The sequence below is a fragment of the Sus scrofa genome, chromosome 7 (genome assembly GCF_054392235.1).
Source record: "Sus scrofa isolate SSC_HxYL_T2T_F1_AM1 chromosome 7, Sscrofa_HxYL_maternal_Yorkshire_Landrace_v2.0, whole genome shotgun sequence".
Lineage (NCBI taxonomy): Eukaryota > Metazoa > Chordata > Mammalia > Artiodactyla > Suidae > Sus > Sus scrofa.
The window spans coordinates 93,975,651-93,996,367 of NC_139389.1; positions in this window are offsets into that span (position 1 = coordinate 93,975,651).

Genomic DNA, 20,717 nt, shown 5'->3' on the forward strand with positions numbered 1-20,717 from the left:
TTCTTGGTCAGCTGGTGAAACAGTTACAAGTTGTGTTACTGAATAAAGGACTCAGTGCAACTTGTAGGATTTTTAGAGTATTTAGCAGAGAAACTAGTAGCTGAGGTTTCACAAAATTCAGACCTTGTTTTTCTTGAGTTCATGTTTTCAGTTTGGCTTTTAACTCTCAATGTTGTTTCCTGCTTGAGAACAAAGGATCAATTTAGAAAATGCATCTTTATGGTTAAAAAAAAATTCCTTATAGAATATTGTGAGCAGGAAATGTAGCCCTGAGATCCTGTCCAATTCTGACTCATTTCTCCTACAAGTACAATTCTTCATCTCTCTACGCCTATCTGTCCTTAACTGTAAAGTAAGAGGATTGTCTTAGAAAACTGTCATTATCTTTTCAAGATTAAAAATTCCGTGGTGCTAACCTAACTCCTGCTTGAATTGAAAAGAGCCAACAGAGATCTGGCTCAGATACAGAGGTGATGTCAGTTGTCAGGTGTACCCACAGGCAAAATCTTGGTGAAGCACTCAATCCAAAGTATTTTGCTGAAGCTAAAAACCTATTTCATCATTGATCTCTTTCCTCTCTTTACCACCAACACTCAACACATACCCCAAACCTGTCCACAGCTCTCCATTCCCACTGGGACTGCCTGGGTCCAAGCTCTCACCTGAACACAGCAGGGCCTCCTCCCTGGCTTTCTGATTTCACTTCTGCACCAGTCCAAACTGTTCTCCACCCGGAATGCTATTTGTAAAACCAAAATCAGATCATCCCTACTTTTGGAACTCAGTGTCCTGTCCTTATTCCTGGAATAAAATCTCAAACCCTTCCACAGACTTTCAGGCTCCATCACCCCTGACCCCTGCCTACTGCTACCCCTTGACATCTTCTCAGCTCCCTCTTCTCATTCTCTGTGCCCCAGCCAGAAGGGATCTCTTTTTGTTTTTTATCACATTGAATTCAATCCTCACATCCTTGAATCCACCCTCCTTTCTGTGTGGACATCATCCAGATTGTCAGGTCTCAGCTCCAGCATTGCCTCCTCAGAGCACTTCCCTGAATATCCCATCAAAAGTGCCCCCCCTCTCCACTTCCAGTCTCTATTTATCATAGTACATTTTTTAGACCCCTTATGATTTTGTGAAATGATCTGGTTCACTTGTCTATTTCCTTTTTACCCTACACTAGTGCACAAGCTCTGACGTGTCCCTGCTGGATCCTCAGCAGCTAAAATATGATTGGAACATAGTCAGAACTTAATAAATACTTGTTAAATCAATAGTGGAAGTCATGAGGTGAGCTGGCACACACTTTATCCCACCGTCTCAGAGACAGAAAAAAGGAGTCTTCCAGTGGCCTTTTGAGTGCTTGGGACTATGTTCTCCCTGGAATAATAAAGTTGAGGTTGTAAAGCCAAGTATCTTTGTTTCAAGAGATGAGTGAAGATTCCAAAAGTTTCCAAGAGGGAGAAATGAGGTCCATGTAGACTTCACAGAGGTCAACACAAAAATCACTCAATGTCAGGATGACTTTCTTGACCTAAGAAAGAGGAAGACGCAGGACCCAAAGGATCTAGGCAATGAGTATGAAGAGAATCCACAAGCTGGCCTTGAACATGACCACAGCTTTTCCTTGAACCTCAGAATATTTCTCTCTCAGTCTTGGGTTTCTTATCTATGAAATAGAAAGAGTGACAATGATTATCACCCAGGGGACTTATTAAAGGAAGTAAATCAAATGTATGAGGAAAGGTTCTTTCTCATAATATGCATTCATTCAGGAAATAATAGTTGCCTTACTTCCTTTTCAGAAATCACATCAATGATGATGCTTTTTGCAGCAAGTAAACCCTTCACTGAAATCGGTTGATGCAACAGGAACTTATTTTCCTCACATGACATGAGGCAGGAAGAGGTGGTCCAGGGCCAGCTGCCCTATATGTACTTGCATGAGTTTCAGTCCACCTTCTCCGCACAGGGAAAAATCACTACATAGCTTCTGTCATCAGGTCTCCTAGGACAACAATATTTAAATGATGGAGAAAGGGGAAGGGACTGCTGCTTCTTCTTCTTCTTCTTCTTCTTCTTCTTCTTCTTCTTCTTCTTCTTCTTCTTCTTCTCTCTTTCTCTTTCTCAGAACCTTGGATATTTCTTTTCTACCTTTGATGTCTACCCTCCCTCTTCTACCTTCTCTGCTCCCTGGCAGACTCCTGGACCTGGGTAGCCTCCCTTGGCCTCTGGCTTCCACTTCTACTTGGTTCCCTCTCTGTTAGGTCAGTCCCACCTCCAGTGGGCTGCATAACTCAGCCAGAGGCCACAGCTCCTGGTTTGCAGTCCTTTCCCACAGTGTGAACCAGTTTCTTTGGGCACATTTCTGTGGCTGTGGCATAGGCCAGCAGCTACAGCTCCGATTAGACCTCTAGCCTGGGTAATATGCCACTGGCGCAGCCCTTAAAAAAAAAAGAGAGAGAGACAAAAAGAATTCCAATAACTTTTGTTTATGTAGGATATATGTGTCAGTATTTACAGAATTAGAAAATAATTTTGAGACTGTTTAAAATATTAACTTTAAATCTATTTTATAATAACCAAGATAAACCATCACTTGTTAGCATAAATAACACATTTTAATGAGAGACAATATTCAGCAAAACAAAACAAAAACATTGAGAAGAGTAAGATTATTTTACATTTTTACAAATTTGTTTGAAGTTAACACTTAATAAAAAAAAAAAAAAAAAAAAACACCTGGGAGTTCCTTCTGTGGCACAGTGGGTTAAGGATCGGGTGTAGCCAGAGTTATGGTGTAGGTTGCAGCTGCAGCTTGGATTTGATCCCTGGCCCAGGAACTTCAGTATGCTGCTGGTGTAGTCTAAAAAAGGAAGAAAAAAAAAAGACTTGGTTATTATAGCCTCTTCTGCATTTTATGTAGTATGATATCACACAGTTTGCAGCTTCTGGAAATTTCCACTGTACATACAGGAGAGAATGAAAATTAAAAAAGAAAAAAAAATCTTAGTATTATTATTAGAGTCATTTTAATCATCTCCCTTCTTATTCCCTTGGGTCCATTGTTGCCCTCACCACTGAGTATCTGGCCCAAAGGAATGGGTGCTCTTCTCTGGTGGAAGACTAAAGAAATTCATTTTCTAAGATCAGTCTTCTTTTTTTCCTTAAAAGAAATTGATTATTTCCTCCTTGCTAGAAATAGTCATTTTGTCAAAAATCAAAGTGTTCTACATCACAGGTTTGAGAAGTTACCTAGACAGTAAGCACTAAAATTCCATAAATGTGCTCTAGTAGAATGTAACAATATCCATTTATGCTATTATTTAAAACTAGTGGTTTTAAAACTGACATTAACCATTGAATATTTTATTCCAAGGAAATTATATTCAGAAGCTCATAGAGTCATATTGGCAGAGATGCTCCAGTTGAAACAGGCTCAGTCTCTGCTTATCCCACCCTTGTGTCTGTGCCCCAGTACTGCTCCCCCAAGACCCCCCTGAGGGAGTTCCAAGAACCCCCTGAGGCCAGCACAGCACAGTTTGAAAGCCAATGAGTCAAGACTTTTTTGGACATGTATCCTGGGTCAACTTCACTTATGTCCCAGGCTGCACAAATATTTGGTCCCATTCCAGTGTCCCCTATTCTATACCACAGATCCAAATCCATCTCTAAGACAACTCAGGAGTGTAGAAAAGTAGCCCAAAGAACTAAAAATTAAAACAATAATGAAATACCATCTTATACTGCCCATAGTGGTAAGAGTTCATTTTTACCCAAGAAATACAAATTTTAAAAGTGAAGGGATTCCATTTTGTATTCATCATACTGATAAAAATTTTATTCTATCGTATTAAATGATACAAAGAATGAGGAAAATAGGAGTATACTGCTGGTGGAAGGGCCAATGGTTACAATTTTAGAGAGAAATTTGAGACTACATAGAGCAGCTGAAAATTCACTTCCCCTACAATCAACAGTCCTGGGCTTATGTATTCTCTCAAAAGGAACCATAATACGTGAACACAAGAAATTGTGCACTAAGGTATTTGTTACAAATCATTTTTAATGGTTAAAAAAGTTAAGAAAGATTACTGTACATTGACGGGGAATATATAAGCAAACTGTGCTTAATGTATATATTGGAATACTATGTAACATTTTAAAAGAATTAATTCTTTTTTTTGTTTGTTTGTTTTTGCTATTTCTTTGGGCCGCTTCTGCGGCATATGGAGGTTCCCAGGCTAGGGGTCTAATCGGAGCTGTAGCTGCCGGCCTACGCCAGAGCCACAGCAACGCAGGATCCGAGCCGTGTCTGCAACCTACACCACAGATCACAGCAACGCCGGATCATTAACCCACTGAGCAAGGGCAGGGACCGAACCCGCAACCTCATGGTTCCTAGTCGGATTCGTTAACCACTGCACCATGACAGGAACTCCTAAAAGAATTAATTCTATCTCTATCAATAAAAGTACTTAAAAATGTTAAATGAAAAAAACTCATGTCATTGAATGACACTTCTAGCTAGTAACATTTATGTAAAATTTTAATGCTAGAAAATACTACCTGTTTTTGGAGGTATTGACTTATATACAAAAGTATGCAAAACGTGGAAGAATATGATGGTGTTTGTTTCTTGAGAGGGAAAAGGGAGGTTGGGGACTGGAGGGAGTATCAAAAAGGATTTTCTCTCTCTTTGATGTGTGTGTGTGTGTGTGCGCGCGTGCGCATAAATAGAAAAAAAATGATAAAATGTTAATAGCTATGTACATTTGGATCATGATGACACAGGCATTCATTGTTTGATTCTTTTCTGTATTTTTTAGTTTTTAGTTTTTCGTTTTTTGGCTGCACAGTCCTGAGCCAGGGATCAAACCCATGCCAAAGCAGCAACCCAAGCCACTGCAGCAGCAACACCAGATCCTTAACCCACTATGCCACAGGGGAACTCCTTTTCTCCTTCTTTGCCTTCTCCTCCTTCTCCTCCTCCTCCTTCTTCTTCCACACCTGCCGCACATCTGTATTTTTTAAACTTTGGGAAATTTTGAAAAGTAAAAGCAGCCAAAAATAAGAGTAGTTAACCCTTTTTAGAATCTTTATGTAAAACACACAATGTTATTTAATCCTCAACACAACCCAACTATGTGATCACCATTATCCTCTCTGGGGGGATTTCAGGCTTAAAGAAGGTAAATGCAGCTAGTAGGAGGCCATACTAGGTAGTACAGTGTAAGAAGCCACGTTCTTCGCCTCTGTGTTACACTGGATTCTCAGTCAACCTCACTCAAATTCCAGAAACTACTCAGATTTTATTTTATCTTCTCCTCTCTAGCCTTCATATCCCCCCAAAAAAGATGATACATAATAAGAGCGTGTGTTGACTTCCCATAGTGTCCATACTGACCTATTTATCTAACCTTAGGAACACAACGCAAGCTCTATATCTACCAAATACAAAGTGAACAAAAAAAAATGACTTGCAAGCAAACTTGCCAGTCCCAGGGGTCTTCATGATGATCACGATGCTCAGAATGCAGAGGGAGAGCTTTTTAGATGGTGACATGCTGGAGTCCAAAGTTAGTCTTTAACACAGTCCCTCCTTGAAATCGTTTTTGCCAGGTAAAAGGGCGGGGGGGAGGGGCCAGGGGCAGTGGATATACAACTCTGATCAATAGCTAATCCCTAGGGAATATGTGCAGCCTACAGCCCAATCTGATTTCCCTATCTCCGAATCTGCCCACCCACCACAGGTGAAATAATAACATTGTATGAGATCCCTGGCAGGTGACCTACAGTGGAGCTGGCATTATGGAAGTAGACACCACAACCTCAAGATAAAGTATTTTTAAAGACTGTACTCCTTTTAGAAATAATACTTAATTTGGAGTTCCCGTCGTGGCGCAGTGGTTAACGAATCCGACTAGGAACCATGAGGTTGCGGATTCGATCCCTGCCCTTGCTCAGTGGGTTAACCATCCGGCCTTGCCGTGAGCTGTGGTGTTGGTTGCAGACGCAGCTCTGATCCCAAGTTGCTGTGGCTCTGGCATAGGCTGGTGGCTACAGCTCCGATTCAACCCCTAGCCTGGGAACCTCCATATGCCGCGGGAGCGGCCCTAGAAAAGGCAAAAAGACAAAAAAATAAATAAATAAATAAGAAAGAAAGAAAGAATACTTAATTTGTGTTCACCTTGTGGCTCAGTAGGTTAAGGACCTGACGTTGTCTCTGAGGATGAGAGTTCTATCCCTTGCCTCGCTCAGTGGGTTAAGGATCCAGTGTTGCTGCAAGCTATGGTCACAGATGCGGCTCAGATCTAGTGTTGCTGTGGCTGTGGCGCAGGCCAGCAGCTGCAGCTCAGATTAGACCCTTAGCCCGGGAATGTCCATATTCCATAGATCCATCCATAAAAAGAAAAGAAAATAAGGAAGGAAGGAAGAAAGGAAAGATACTGAATAAAGCAGTAGTACTGATACTGGTTTCATTTTAAGAACTAATCAGAAGTCCACAACAAGGAGCTGGCATCATAAAAGTATCCATTTCAAGGGCAAGGCAAAGAGTTTTTAAGGACTGTGCTTCTTTTAGAAATGATACTAAATAAAGCAATATTGCAGATATTTGTTTCATTTTAAGACTTTCAATTACTAATCAGAAATCTTCAATATTATGCATTTGGGGAGCATTAATCCCCATTGTGGTTTAGGAGAGAAAGTAGCTACTTCGAGGAACTCTGGGTCAGTCCTGATTTTCTAAATTATCTACAACCCCAACAAGAAAATTCACCTTGAAAAAATCTTTTTATTAAAATAAAACAAAAGTATGATGAATATTCTTATGGTTAAATTTTTGTGTACATTCATAATTGTTTATAATATACAAAATACACGTACAGTGCTTAGTGCAGGCCTGGGACATAGCTGTTTCTCAACAAAACAATATTTGTTTATCACAACTATAGTGCACTGCTCTGGGTTGTTGTGGATATTTTTAAAGATAAGGGAAAATAGGAGTTCCCATTGGCTCAGCGGTAGTAAACCTGACTAGTATCCATGAGGATGTGGCTTAAGGATCTGGCATTGCCATGAACTTGGATCTGGCATTGGATCTGGCATTACTGTGGCTGTGGTATAGGCCAGCAGCTGTAGCTCCAATTCTACCTCTAGCCTGGGAACTTCTATATGCTACAGGTGAAGTCCTAAAAAGACAAAAAACAAACAAACAAATAAATAAATAAAGATAAGGGAAAATGAAAAAAGAACGCCATTGAAATATGTCCACAGTACCATGAAGTAAAAACAATCATTACAAAATACTATGTCCTTTGTGATCCTGTTTGTTTTTCAATATGTGAAACTGGTTATATTTGGGTAGTAGCATTATACTTTTCTTTATATATTTTTCCTCCAATAATTTTCTACATATTTTGTAACTTTTTTTTTTTTTTTTTTTTTGTCTTTTTGCCTTTTCTTGAGCCACTCCCGCGGCATATGGAGGTTCCCAGGCTAGGGGTCTAATCAGAGCTGTAGCTGCCAGCCTATGCCAGAGCCACAGCAACGCAGGATCCAAGCCTCGTCTGCGACCCACACCACAGCTCACAGCAACGCCAGATCCTTAACCCACTGAGCAAGGCCAGGGATCAAACCCGCAACCTCACGGCTCTTAGATTCGTTAACCACTGCGCCACAACAGGAACTCCATATTTTGTAAATTTTTAAAGGAAATTTCAAACAAACAACAAACAACAAAGAACTTTATGGTAAATATCTGTATACCCAAACCTGGATCCTACTATTAATATTATACTATACAGTGTAGTTGCTTTGTTAGCATTTCTACGCCTTTACCCATCATCTATCCATCAACAATCTACCTTATTTTTAAAACGTATTTTTAAGTAATTGCAGGGAGTTCCCATTGTGGTGCATCGGAAACAAACCCAAATAGTATCCATGAGGAGGCAGGTTGGATCCCTGGCCTCGCTCGGTGGGTCAGGGATCCTTCGTTGCCATGAGCTCTGCTGTAGGTAGAAGATATGGCTGGGATCCCGAGTTGCTGTGGCTGTGGCATAGGCTGCCTGCTGTAGTTCCAATTTGACCCCTACCCTGGGTACTTCCATATGCCATGGGTAGGGGCCTCAAAAAGCAAAAAACAAAGTAAAAATAAAAAGTAATTGCAGACATCACCATGCTTCTGCCTACATAATTCAGCAGGCAGGCCATTAATTAGAGTTTAATATTTCAAGTTTCTCATATTGAGGTAAAATTTATATATAATGAAATACAAATCTTAGGTATACAGCTGCAAATTTTGACAAATACCCAACCTCTATCAAAATTTCATTTTTGATTAATTTTGTTACAATATTTTCTAGCATTGAGGCCCATTGATTTCTAAGGGAAGAAAAATATTCTATACTCAAAATATTCAATTCATCAATGTTACTAAAATTCCCTGCCTTCCAGGCTCCCTGACTTGAGAAGGGGCACTTGGAGCCCTCTTGGTACCTTTAGTCACAGAGGTACATGGTGAGCTGGGAATAGAGAGTGTTAGTCAACTTGACAAACCCTTGGTTTTACCCAAGAGTGTTTCTGAAGCCATCATACTGATTTTAAACAGAAAATCCTCTCCCACCAACCCCCAGAATATCAGTTATACCAGGAGAGACAGAAAACAAGCAGGACGTTTAATAGAAAGTCAAAAAGCATAAAAGGAACTGTTTCTCCTCCACACCCCACTTGCCATGGCTCCTGGTGATTTGGGGTGAGGAAGACCAGACTTGGGTCTGCTTTCTGATACTAACCAGATAAGGAACAAAGGCCAGATCCAGATATTTCTTGTGTCTGTTTCCTCACTTACCAAGTGGGGTTCATAATATTACCAAATTTCCTAGAGTTTTGTGAGCACAAAATGAGATGTTATACCTAAAAGCCTTTAGCACTATGCCTGATACAGATGGAACACTCAATAAATGCCAGCTCCTGTTATATTTATTTGCCAGGATCAAGGGGGAAAATGAGTTATTTTCATACTTAAGAATATTAAATACTTTATATCGTGCTTGGTATTTCTGTAGTACTTCCACAATTTCCTATTTATTTTAGAAAATTCAGGCACCTGGCAAATTTCCTATTTTGGAAATCTACTTTCATTAAACTTTTAGCCTGAAGGCTACAGTGTTTGAGGTTCAGAAGTTCACCATATCTATTTTTATCGTTAGTTAGTCTGATAGTTTTGTCTAATAGGAACCTTCTGGGAAAGAATCAGATTATAACAGTACTGTTGTAAGATGAACTATCACAACATTATAAATCAACTATACATCAATAAAACTTAAAAAATGAAAAAATAAAAATAAAAGGGATGATATGGACTGAATATACAGCCCACTTTATTTAAGAAAGATTTATACTCCAGAAATGGATAGTTACATTAATAATTCTTAATGGTTTTTGAGACTAAGTAGCTATCAATTCATCATTCCAATTTTTGTTTGTTTTTAACTTAGAAATTCAGTAAACTACAGTCAGGGTCTCTTCAATGTAGTGTGTGTGTATCTGCGTGTGTTGGCAATTAAAAATAAAAGTATTGGGTAACAAAGGGGAACAGTGCTGGAATAAAATTAGGTGAGAAGTCGCTTTGTTCTTTTATCCAAATTAAAAATAAAAAACACCTAGGAGCACCATCGTCCCATAAAACTGAATAGATATACCCAATAAATATCAACGTAGATGCAGTAACTTTACTTCAAATATTCTACTCTGGGGTAACCAGAAATACATTATTTTTATAAGTCTGTGTATCTCAATTTGAGATTAGAATATGTGAATCTTAGGTACATAATAAATCTGTCTTTATTGGAGCCCTATGTGAGATTAAAGTTGGCCAGTTGAATTGTGAACAAGCTTCCCTTTTCTTCCAGCCAATATATTTTCTCTTCAATCAATTCTCTTTAAGGTTTCTCAGTATAGGAATCCAGGCAATTTGACCGTCCCTCCCATGCCCAAGTCTTCTTACTCATACCTACATCTTTTGAGTCTCCTCAGTAATTAGCAAATGACTCATCTTTCTTCTGCAAACTTCCGTGGGTGGGATGCTGGGATGTCAGTACACATTTGCTATAGGTTACCCATTTTGATACCACCTAGACTATTTTTAAGTTTTTGTTAAAAATGAATATTAACTGTATATTAAATGCTTACTCTGCAGCAATCATCACACTAAGTGCTTCACATGCCTTGTATCATTCAATCCTTACAAATCCCCATGAGGTTAAGAACATCCCCATTTACAGATCGTGAGGAGCAGAGTTGGAATGTGAACCTACATTTTATCTGGTTCTGATGTCTATTTACCCAAATGTCTTATTTTAAAGCCTCTTCTCTATTCCATTGAAAACTCTGCTAGGAAGTGGAAGTGGAAGTGCAAGCTGTAGGCAAACCCAGAGAAGATCCAGTTGGAGCAAATCTTTGAGTTTGTGTCAGTTGTGGAAGAAAGGTGATGAAACATGGCTTCCCTGGGTGTCAGAGGGGGACAAGGAAGAGAAAGGAATCAGCTGAGCCTGCTGTTCCTTGTTAGCTACACAAGGCAGTTTCCCTTGCCTGCCAGAAGGGAGAGTGCTAGGGAGAGAAAGGGAACATATAACCTTAACCTTTACTTCATACCTTTAGGACATTATTATGACCTGCACAAGAGTCTTAGGAGTTTAATGAATTTTTCTGCTCCCCAGACTTGTGTTATATTTAAAGAAACTATGTCACAACACTATACTCAGCAGAGTGACATAGTCACTGGCCTCTCCAGTAAGCTGATAGCAACCTGAGGGTAGTGACTGAGTCTTTTTCCACTGTGAATGTAGGACATGGCCTGACCCTCAGGAGGAAACCCAAAAATGGTGAATAAGTGAACAAAGCAACAGAATAAAACACAGCTGAGCCACATATACACACTCGCCCACAGACTTGCTATGTCATATGCCCTCTATCACCTTATGCCATCATCTTTAAAGTAACGGAAAGGGAAAAAAAATCTGATAATCTAGAATTCTATGCTAAGTGAAAATCTTTTAAAATTAGGGCAGAATGAACACATTTTCAGACAATCAAAAGTGGAAAGAATTCATCACCAGCAGCCATAGAAATAATATTGGATGGAAATTTTTATCTACACCAAAGAAATGAAAAGTGCAAAAAGTGGTAAGTATGTGGATAAATATAAAAAAAATTTTCTCATGTTTTAAATAGTATTTAAAAGCAAAATAAAAATTTGTACTAGGGGATTAAAACATACATAGAAATAAAATGTATGATAATCACACAAAGAATAAGAGGGTGCCGTTGGAAGCATATTGTTACAAGGTTTTTATGCTGTACATGAAATGATACAAGGTAGTCTATTGTAAGGCATAGTAAGACAACATGTACACTGTAAACACTATAGTATTCACTAAAAAGTAAAACTAAAAAAATAAAAAGCTAATTAGTCAATAATGGAGAAAAATAGAATCATAGCAAGACTCAGTAAAAACGAAGGTAAGAAAAAGAGGGAAAATACAAAACAAATAGCATAATCATAGGTTAAACCCAAACCATTTGATAATTACATAAATTACAATAGTTTAGACACATCAAGTAGAGACAAATTTTGCAAATCTGATTAAAAGGTAAGATCCAGCCATATGCCAATTATAAGAAAGATGATTTAAATATGAAGACAAGGATGGGCTAAAAGTAAAAGAACAGTAAAAGTTACATATGCTTACACTAACAAAAAAAGTAAGTGAATTTAATAAGATCCTCATAGTAACAGGACAAAGAGGACATTTCATAGTAAGTCAACAAAGGAATATAACAACTCTATATATGTATGCACTCATTAACCGAGATTCAAAATACCTGAAACAAATACTGATAGATCCAAAAGGAGAAATGAGCAAAGTCACAATTAGGCTTGAAATTTCAACATGCCTCTCTCAGTAATTAATAAAACAATTAGAGAGAAAATCAGTAAGGATTTAGAAGACTTGGACCACACTATCAATCAACTTGACTTAAATGACATTTATAGAACACTTCACCCAGTAACAGCAGAATACACATTTTTTTCAAGTGTATGAAGAATATTTACTAAGACACACAACTTCCTGGCCCATATAATAAGACTCAATAATTTTAGAATTGAAACAACATAAAGTATGTTCTCTGATTACAACAGAATTAAACTAGAAAACAATAATAGAAAGAGGTCTTGAAAATCTGAGAACTTTTGAAATTAACAATGCACTTCTAAGTAACCCAAGTGTCAAAGAAGAAATTACAAGTGAAATTTGAAAAAAGTTAATAAAAATAAAAGGAAAACATATCAAAGTGTGTGTGGTGTAACTAAACCAGTACTTGAGGGATATTTATATCATTAAATTTTTATATTGGAAAAGAAAAAAGAAATAGAATCAATTATCTAAGATCTAACCTTAAGAAACTAGAAAAAGAAAACCAAACAAAACCCAAATGAAGAAAGGGAATGACAAAGATAAGAAAAGATAACCATGAAATGGAAAGCAGGAAAACTATTTGTTGTTTAAAAAGTAAGCTTGCTTAAAAAGAGCAGCTCTAACCAAAAATAAAAAAATAAATAAAAAGATATTACACAAATTACTTATATCAGGACTGAAAGAGCTGACTGAGGACTTCGCTATAGATCCTACAGATCCTACAGATGTGTAAGAAATTAGTAAGAGAACATTATGAACAATTTTATTCCAAGATAGCCAACAACTTAGACAATATGGACAAATTCTTGAAAGATACAAACTACTAAAATTCTCTCACTCAAGAATTAGTTAATGTCAATAGTCCTATATATATATTTTTAAGTTAAGTTTATGATCAAAACAAGCTTCCTACAAAAAAAAAAAAAAATCCAGAGACACATGGCTTCACTGGTGAATTCTACCAAATATTTAAGTAGTAAATAGCAGCAAAGTATACAAACATTTCCATAAAATAAAGAGAAAACTTATCCCAATTTGTGTGTGTGTGTGTGTGTGTGTGTGTGTGTGTGTGTGTGTGTGTGTGTCTTTTTAGGGCCACACCCAAGGCATATGGAAGTTCCCAGCCTAGGGGTTGAATGAGAGATGTAACTGCTGGCCTACACCACAGTTCATGGCAACACTGGATCCTTAATCCCCTGAGTGAGTCCAGGGATTGAACCCATGTCCTCATGGATACTAGTCGGGTTCATCACTGCTGAGGCACATTTGAGGTTGGAAACCCAGCAAGACATAAATCAAATCCAGCTCCACCACCAGGTATGGACAAGTTTCCTCATTTTTAAAAAATAGGTAGAGAAGTTCCCATTGTGGCTCAGCAGAACTGCTCAAATTATTTTATGAGGCTATCATGACTCTAGTTTTGACGATTATTATGAAATCCAGACCAAAAATTATGACAAAAAATACTTGCAGACTAGTATCTTACATGAACATGAACAAAAAATAACCAAATATTTTTATTTAAAAAATTTTTTTTATTTATTTAATTTTTTGGCCACTCCCACAGCATGTAGAAGTTCCTGGGCCAGGGATCCAACTCAAGACACAGCAGTGACAATATGGAATCCTTAACCGCTAGGCCACCAAGGAACACCCTATCAAAATTTTAAAAAAATAAAATCCAAAAATATGTAAATAGGATATTATATCAAGAGTGGGGTTTTTTTATTTTATTGGCATATAGTTGACTTACAATGTTGTATTAGTTTCAGGTGCAGAGCAAAGTAAATTGGTTCTACATATACATGTATTCATTCCTTTTCAGATTATTTTCCCACATAGGTTATTACACAATACTGAATAGATTTCCCTGTGCTATACAATAGGTCCTTGCTACTTATCTATTTTATAAGAAGTAGTATGTATATGTTAATCCCGACCTCCTAATTTATATGTTCCCACTACATTTCCCCTTTGGTAATCATAAGTTTGGCTTTGAAATCTTTGAGTCTAATTCTGCTTTGTGAATAAGTCCTTTTGTGTCACCACATATTAGTGATCTCATATATTTGTCTATCTCTGTCTGACTTCACTTAGTGTGATAATTTCTAGGTCTATCCAGGTAGCTACCAATAACAAAAAAAAAAAAAGAAAAGAAAAAGAAAAAGAAAAGAAAAGAAAAAGAAAGAAAGACTAAGTGGGTGGATCCCAGGAATGCAAGACTGGTTCAACATTTAAAAATTAAGAGATGTAACTCATCATACAAACAGTTTAGCAAAGAAAAACCACAAGATTATCCCAAGAGATGCCAAAAAAGTTTTTGGCAAAACCCAGCATCAATGCATCACACACTAAACATCCTCAACCTGAAAAAAAGAACAAAAAGGCAAAAACAAAACTTCAACTAACATTGGAGTTCCCATAGTGGCTCAATGGTTAACGAATCTGACTAGGAAACTTGAGGTTGCGGGTTCCGATCCCTGGCCTTGCTCAGTGGATTAAGGATCCAGCATTGCCATGAGCTGTGGTGTAGGTTGCAGACACGGCTCAGATCTGGCGTTGCTGTGGCTCTGGTGTAGGCCAGCGGCTACAGCTCTGATTAGACCCCTAGCCTGAGAACCTCCATATGCCGCGGGAGCGGCCTTAGAAAAAGAAAAAAAAAAAAAATACAGACAAACAAACAAACAAAAACTTCAACTAACATTATACTTATCAGTAAAAGACTGAAAACTTACCCCCTTAAAACAGGAATAAGAATAGATGTCCATTCTTACCACTCCTAACCCAATATTCATCTAGGGGTTATAACAAGGGCAGTAAGGTGAGAAAAAAAATAGTAAAAGGGATATGTATTGAAAAAGAAAGAAACAAATTTTCTTTATTTACAAACAACATGATCATCTATATAGAATATTCTAAGAAATCTTTATTTTTTAAGCTACTAGAATTAATAGTTTAGCAAAGTTATAGTCTACGAAGTCAATATTTTAAAAATCAATTATGTTTTCATATACTAGAAATAAACAATTGCAAGTGGAAATGTGAAAGATGTAATCTCTGCAACAGCATAAAAGCATAAGATACTTTGGGACAAATTTAACAAAATATGTGCAAAACCTTGCTGAGAGAAATTAAAGAATATCTAATTAAATGAAGCAGTACACCATGTTCATATATTCAGTATTGTTAAGATACCATTCTCACTAGATTGATACATAGGTTCAATGAAATTCTAATCAAAATAAAGAAGGCAAGTTTGTAGAAATAAAGTTATTCTGAAATTTATATAAACATGAAAAGACCGAGTACACCCAAAACAATTTTGAAAAAATAAAACAAATTTGGAAAACTTATAGTATCTCTTTTTAAGACGATATAAATCTACACTAACAATAACAGCAGAATATTGACATAAAGTCATACAAATAGCTCAATGGAATAGAAATGAATGTTTGAAAACAAATCCATATATATGCAATGAACGAATTTTCAAGAGAGATGCCAAGACAATTAAAAAATGGATAACCCTCTCAACAAATGACATTGAAACAATTGGACTGCCGTGTGTAAAAAATGAACCTCAGTGCTTCTCTCATACTATCAACAAAATTAACTACAGTGGGTCGTTGTAGACCTAAATGTAAAGGTTAAAACTATTAAGCTTCTAGAAGAAAATGTAAGAGAACATCTTTGGGATATTTGGTTAGTTTAAATTTTTTGGACAGGGCAAGGTAGCATTAACTATTAAAGAAAACATAATTAAATTTCATAAAAATTTGTAAACTATTACTTTTCAACAGAATTTTAAAAATCAAAAGGCAAACCCGGACTAGGGTAAAATTTGTCTGAAACATAAATCTGATAAAGAACTTTTATCCAAAATGTATAAGAATTTTTATAACTCAAAATAATTTTTAAAATCCAATTAAAAAATAGAAAACAACTGAAGAACATATAAGCACGAGCGATTCGCATATGAAAAGATGTTGAAGATCATTAGCCATAAGGGAAATGCAAGTCAAAACCACAGTGATATACCACTACACACTCATTAGAATAGCTAAGATTAAAAAGACTAATAATAGCAAGTCATAGTAAGTATATGAAACACCTTGAAGTATCTTACATTATTATTGGAATATAAAGTGGTACAGCAAACTTAGAGAAGAATTTGACAGTTTCTTATAAAGTTACCTATACATCTACCCTATGAGCCTACATTCATACACTTTGGTATTAATCCAAGAGAATGATAACAAAGTTCCACACAGGAGTTCCCGTCGTGGCGCAGTGGTTAACAAATCCGACTAGGAACCATGAGGTTGCGGGTTCAGTCCCTGCCCTTGCTCAGTGGGTTAACGATCCGGCGTTGCCGTGAGCTGTGGTTAGGTCACAGACACGGCTCAGATCCCGCGTTGCTGTGGCTCTGGCATAGGCCAGAGGCTACAGCTCTGATTAGACCCCTAGCCTGGGAACCTCCATATGCCATGGGAGCGGCCCAAGAAATGGCAAAAAGACCAAAAAAAAAAAAAAAAAGGTTCCACACAAAGACTGGTATTCAAATGTTCACAGCAGTTTTGTGTATTGCAGCCAAAACCTGAAAACATTCCACGTATTCATCAATCAGTGAATAGATAAATAAACCACAATGCATCCATACAATGGAATGTTGCTTTGCAATAAAAAATAAAAATGACTGATACACAGAACATAATGGATTAATCTCAAAAACATTAAACTGACTGGAAAAAGCCAGACCAGAAGACTATCTAAGTATAATTCTATTTATATGAAATTCTAGAAAAGGGAAAAATTTAGTGACAGAAAATAAATATCAGTGGTTGCCACAGGCTAGAAAGTGAGGAGCATCTTGGTGTAGGGACAATCTTGATGTAGTAGAAATGCCCCACATCAATTACCGATTATGGTGATAATCACATGACTGCACACATCACTCAAAATTCATCAAATTGTCTCTTAAAATTATTGATTTTATTGTGTATAGATTATATTTCAATAAAGCAGATTAAAAAGTCTTTGAAGAGAAAAATCATACACACACACACACACACACACACAGACACACACACACATACACATCAGACATACTCATATACTTTTTTAATTACAACTTTACATCCAGGGAGTTCCTGCTGTGACACAATGGGTTAAGAATCTAACTGCAGTGCCTCTGGTCGCTATGGAAGTGCAAGTTTGATTCCCAGCCTGGCTCAGTGGATTAAAGGATCCAGAACTGCAGCAGCTGTGTAGATCACAGCTGTGACTTGGATTTAATCCCTGGCCTGAGAACTTCCACAGGACATGGGTGCAGCCATTAAAAAAAAAAAAAAAAAAAAAAGAAAGAAAGAAAGAAAGAAAGAAAGAAAACCTTTACATCCATAGATAATCTACAGAACATGAGAAAACATTTGCGATGATGTGACTGACAAGATGTTAGTATCCAAAATATACAAATATCTCCTACATTTCAAAATTTAAAAAAAAGACCCAATCAAAAAATGTGCAGAAGACCTGAATAGACATTTCTGCAAAGAAAACACACAGATGGCCAACAGACACATGAAAGGATGTTCACTGATCGTATATCCAGACAAAACTTTCATTGAAAAAGACACATGCACCCCTATGTTCATAGCAGCACTATTCACAATAGCCAAGACATGGAAACCACCTAAATGTCCATCAATAGATGAATGGATTACGAAGATGTGGTACATATACACAACAGAATTCTACTCAGCCATAAAAAAGAACAAAATAATGCCATTTTCAGCAGCAAGGATGGAACTAGAGACTGTCATTCTAAGTGAAGTAAGTCAGAAAGAGAAAGGCAAATACCATATGATATCACATATCTGGAATCTAATATATGGCACAATTGAACCTATCTACAGAAAAGAAACAACTTATGGACATGGAGAACCTATCTACATAAAAGAAACAAACTTATGGACGTGGTTGCCAAGGGGGAGGGGGAGGGAGTAGGATGGCCTGGAAGTCTGAGATTAGTAGATGCAAACTATTGCATTTGGAGTAGATAAGCAATGAGAGCCTGCTGTATAGCACAGGGAACTATATCTAATCACTTGTAATGGATCATAATGGAGGATAACTTGAGAAAAATAATGTGTGTGTGTGTGTATATATATATATACACACATTATTTTTGCTGTACAGCAGAAATTGACAGAATAGTATAAATCAACTATGATAAAAAAACTTTAAAAAGATGTTCAATATGACTAATTATTAGAGGAATGCAAATCAAAAACACAATGAGGTAATACCTTATACCAACCAGAATGGCCATCATTAAAAAAGCCAACAAATAACAAATGCTAGAAAGGGTATGGAGAAAAGGGAACACTCCTACACTGTTGGTGGGAATGTAAATTGGTGCAGCCACATGGAAAACAGTGTGGAGGTTCCTTAAAAATCCAAAAATAGAGCCATCATATGACGCAGCAATCCTACTCCTGAGTATATACCTGGAAAAAGAAAAAACTGTAATTTAAAATGATTCATGTACCCCAAAGTTCTTAGCAGCACTATTTACAATAGCCAAGACATGGAAACAACCCAAGTGCACATTAACAGATGACAGATGATTGGCTTAAGATACACACACACACACACACACACACACACACACACATGAATATTACTCAGCCATAAAAAAGAATGAAATACTGCCATTTGCAGAAACATGGAAAGACCTAGACAATATTATACTTAGAAAAAGAGAATATTAATTATACAACTTATAAGTGGAATCTAAAAAATAATACAAAGGAATCTATATTCAAAACAGAAACAGATTCACAGACAAAGAAGACAAAATTGGAGTTCCCGTTGTGACTCAGTGGTAACAAACCCAATTAGTATCCGAGAGGACAAGGGTTTGATCCCTGGCCTCGCTGGATGGGTTAAGTATCCAGTGTCACTGTAAGCTGTGGTGTAGGTCACGGACGTGGCTCAGATCCAGCATTGCTGTGGCTATAGTCTGGCGGCTACAGCTCTAATTCAACCCTTACCCTGGGAACTTCCATATCCCTTGGGTGTGGCCCTAAAAAGACCAAAAGAAAGAGAAAGAAACAAAACAAAATTATGACTACCAATTGGAAAAGGAGGAGGGAAGGTATAAATTAGGAGTATGGGATTAACAGATACAAAATACTATACATAAAAGATAAGCAACAAGGATTTACTATAAAGCACAGATAATTATATTCAATATCCTTTTTTAAAAAAAATTTTATTTAGGTATAGTTGACTTAATGATGTTGTGTTAGCTTTAGGTGTACAGCAAAGTACATTAGCTATAAATATGTATTTACCTATTCTTTCTCAGAATCTTTTCCTATATAGGTTATTACAGAATATTGAGTAGAGTTCCCTGTGCTATATAGAAGGTCTTTGTTAGTTATTTATTTCATAGATAGCAGTATGTGCATGTTAATCCCAAACTCCTAATTTTATATTCAATATCTTATAATAACCAATAATGGGAAATAATCAAAATTCATATATATATGACTGAATCATTTTGCTATACACCTGAAACTAACATAGTATTGTAAATCAACTATACTTCAATTTTTAAAAATTAATATCCATGCAGAATAAAATGTCAATTACCTAAAGTAATGTAACAGCTGTTAAAATGACAAGTGTTTGATAAGAATTTTTATGTAATTGCTTACTCCCTTTCCACCCTGAAGAATGCAATACCTACATGTTTTCTGTACACCAAATAGTACACAGACTAGTATTGCCAGTTTCCCTGGCAATTTGCCCCCAAATACTACACTTACTAATTCTAGTCCCTGATGTAAACGTTCCATTTCTTAGAGGAAAAAATGAGACTATGGCTGATGAAAAGCAAATGCTTAATCCATATTCAGATATATTTTATCAGACTATTTCATTTAACAATGTTTGCGAAAAGGTTTTCCATCTGTTTGGATAACTGTTTCCTAGAGAAAAACTCAAAGCCATGGTGATTCCATGACAAGCATTTACCATTTTCTTACAACATACAGAGCAGGATTCAAGGATAAGGGTCTAATGCCAAAGATTTGCTCCATGAGCAATTTTAATGGCAAAGGAACCTTGACTTTTGCTTGTTATATAACTTCAACTAAAACTGACCTTCAACATATGAAGATTTCATTTTCACGAATAAATGGTTGGACTGATGTCTTTTATTAGATTCACAAACAGTAATCAGCATAGATGCTTTCAAGGCCACAATCTTTCTTTTAATTCAACTACAGATAACAGAACGGAAGTCCTGGGAGGCACTAAAAGCTAAAGTAATCTTCATTTCTTAAGAACACGTAGGTATTTACTTAGGGATCTCATTCTGCCACTTTCCAACATTATCAACAGTTATCATATTTATCCTGTTAATGGGATGGATTTATTGTTTGTGTATAATAATTTGGGCCCAGGCTGCAGTGATGTGTTTTATGGCGTGTAGTCAACGCCAATATATTGCGGGTCTATAACCGCTCCATAAACTGCAGATGCCATCATTGAAATGAATGAGCCCAAGTATCTACTGAGCTGTTTTTAATTATATGTTTATCTTTCCTCATTCCTTTGACTCACATTTTATTTATACCACATGTGGTATAGAAGCAATTTTAAGGGGTTTTGGAAAACCCTAAGCAATCATCTTATTTTATTCAGCAAAGCCACATTACTTAC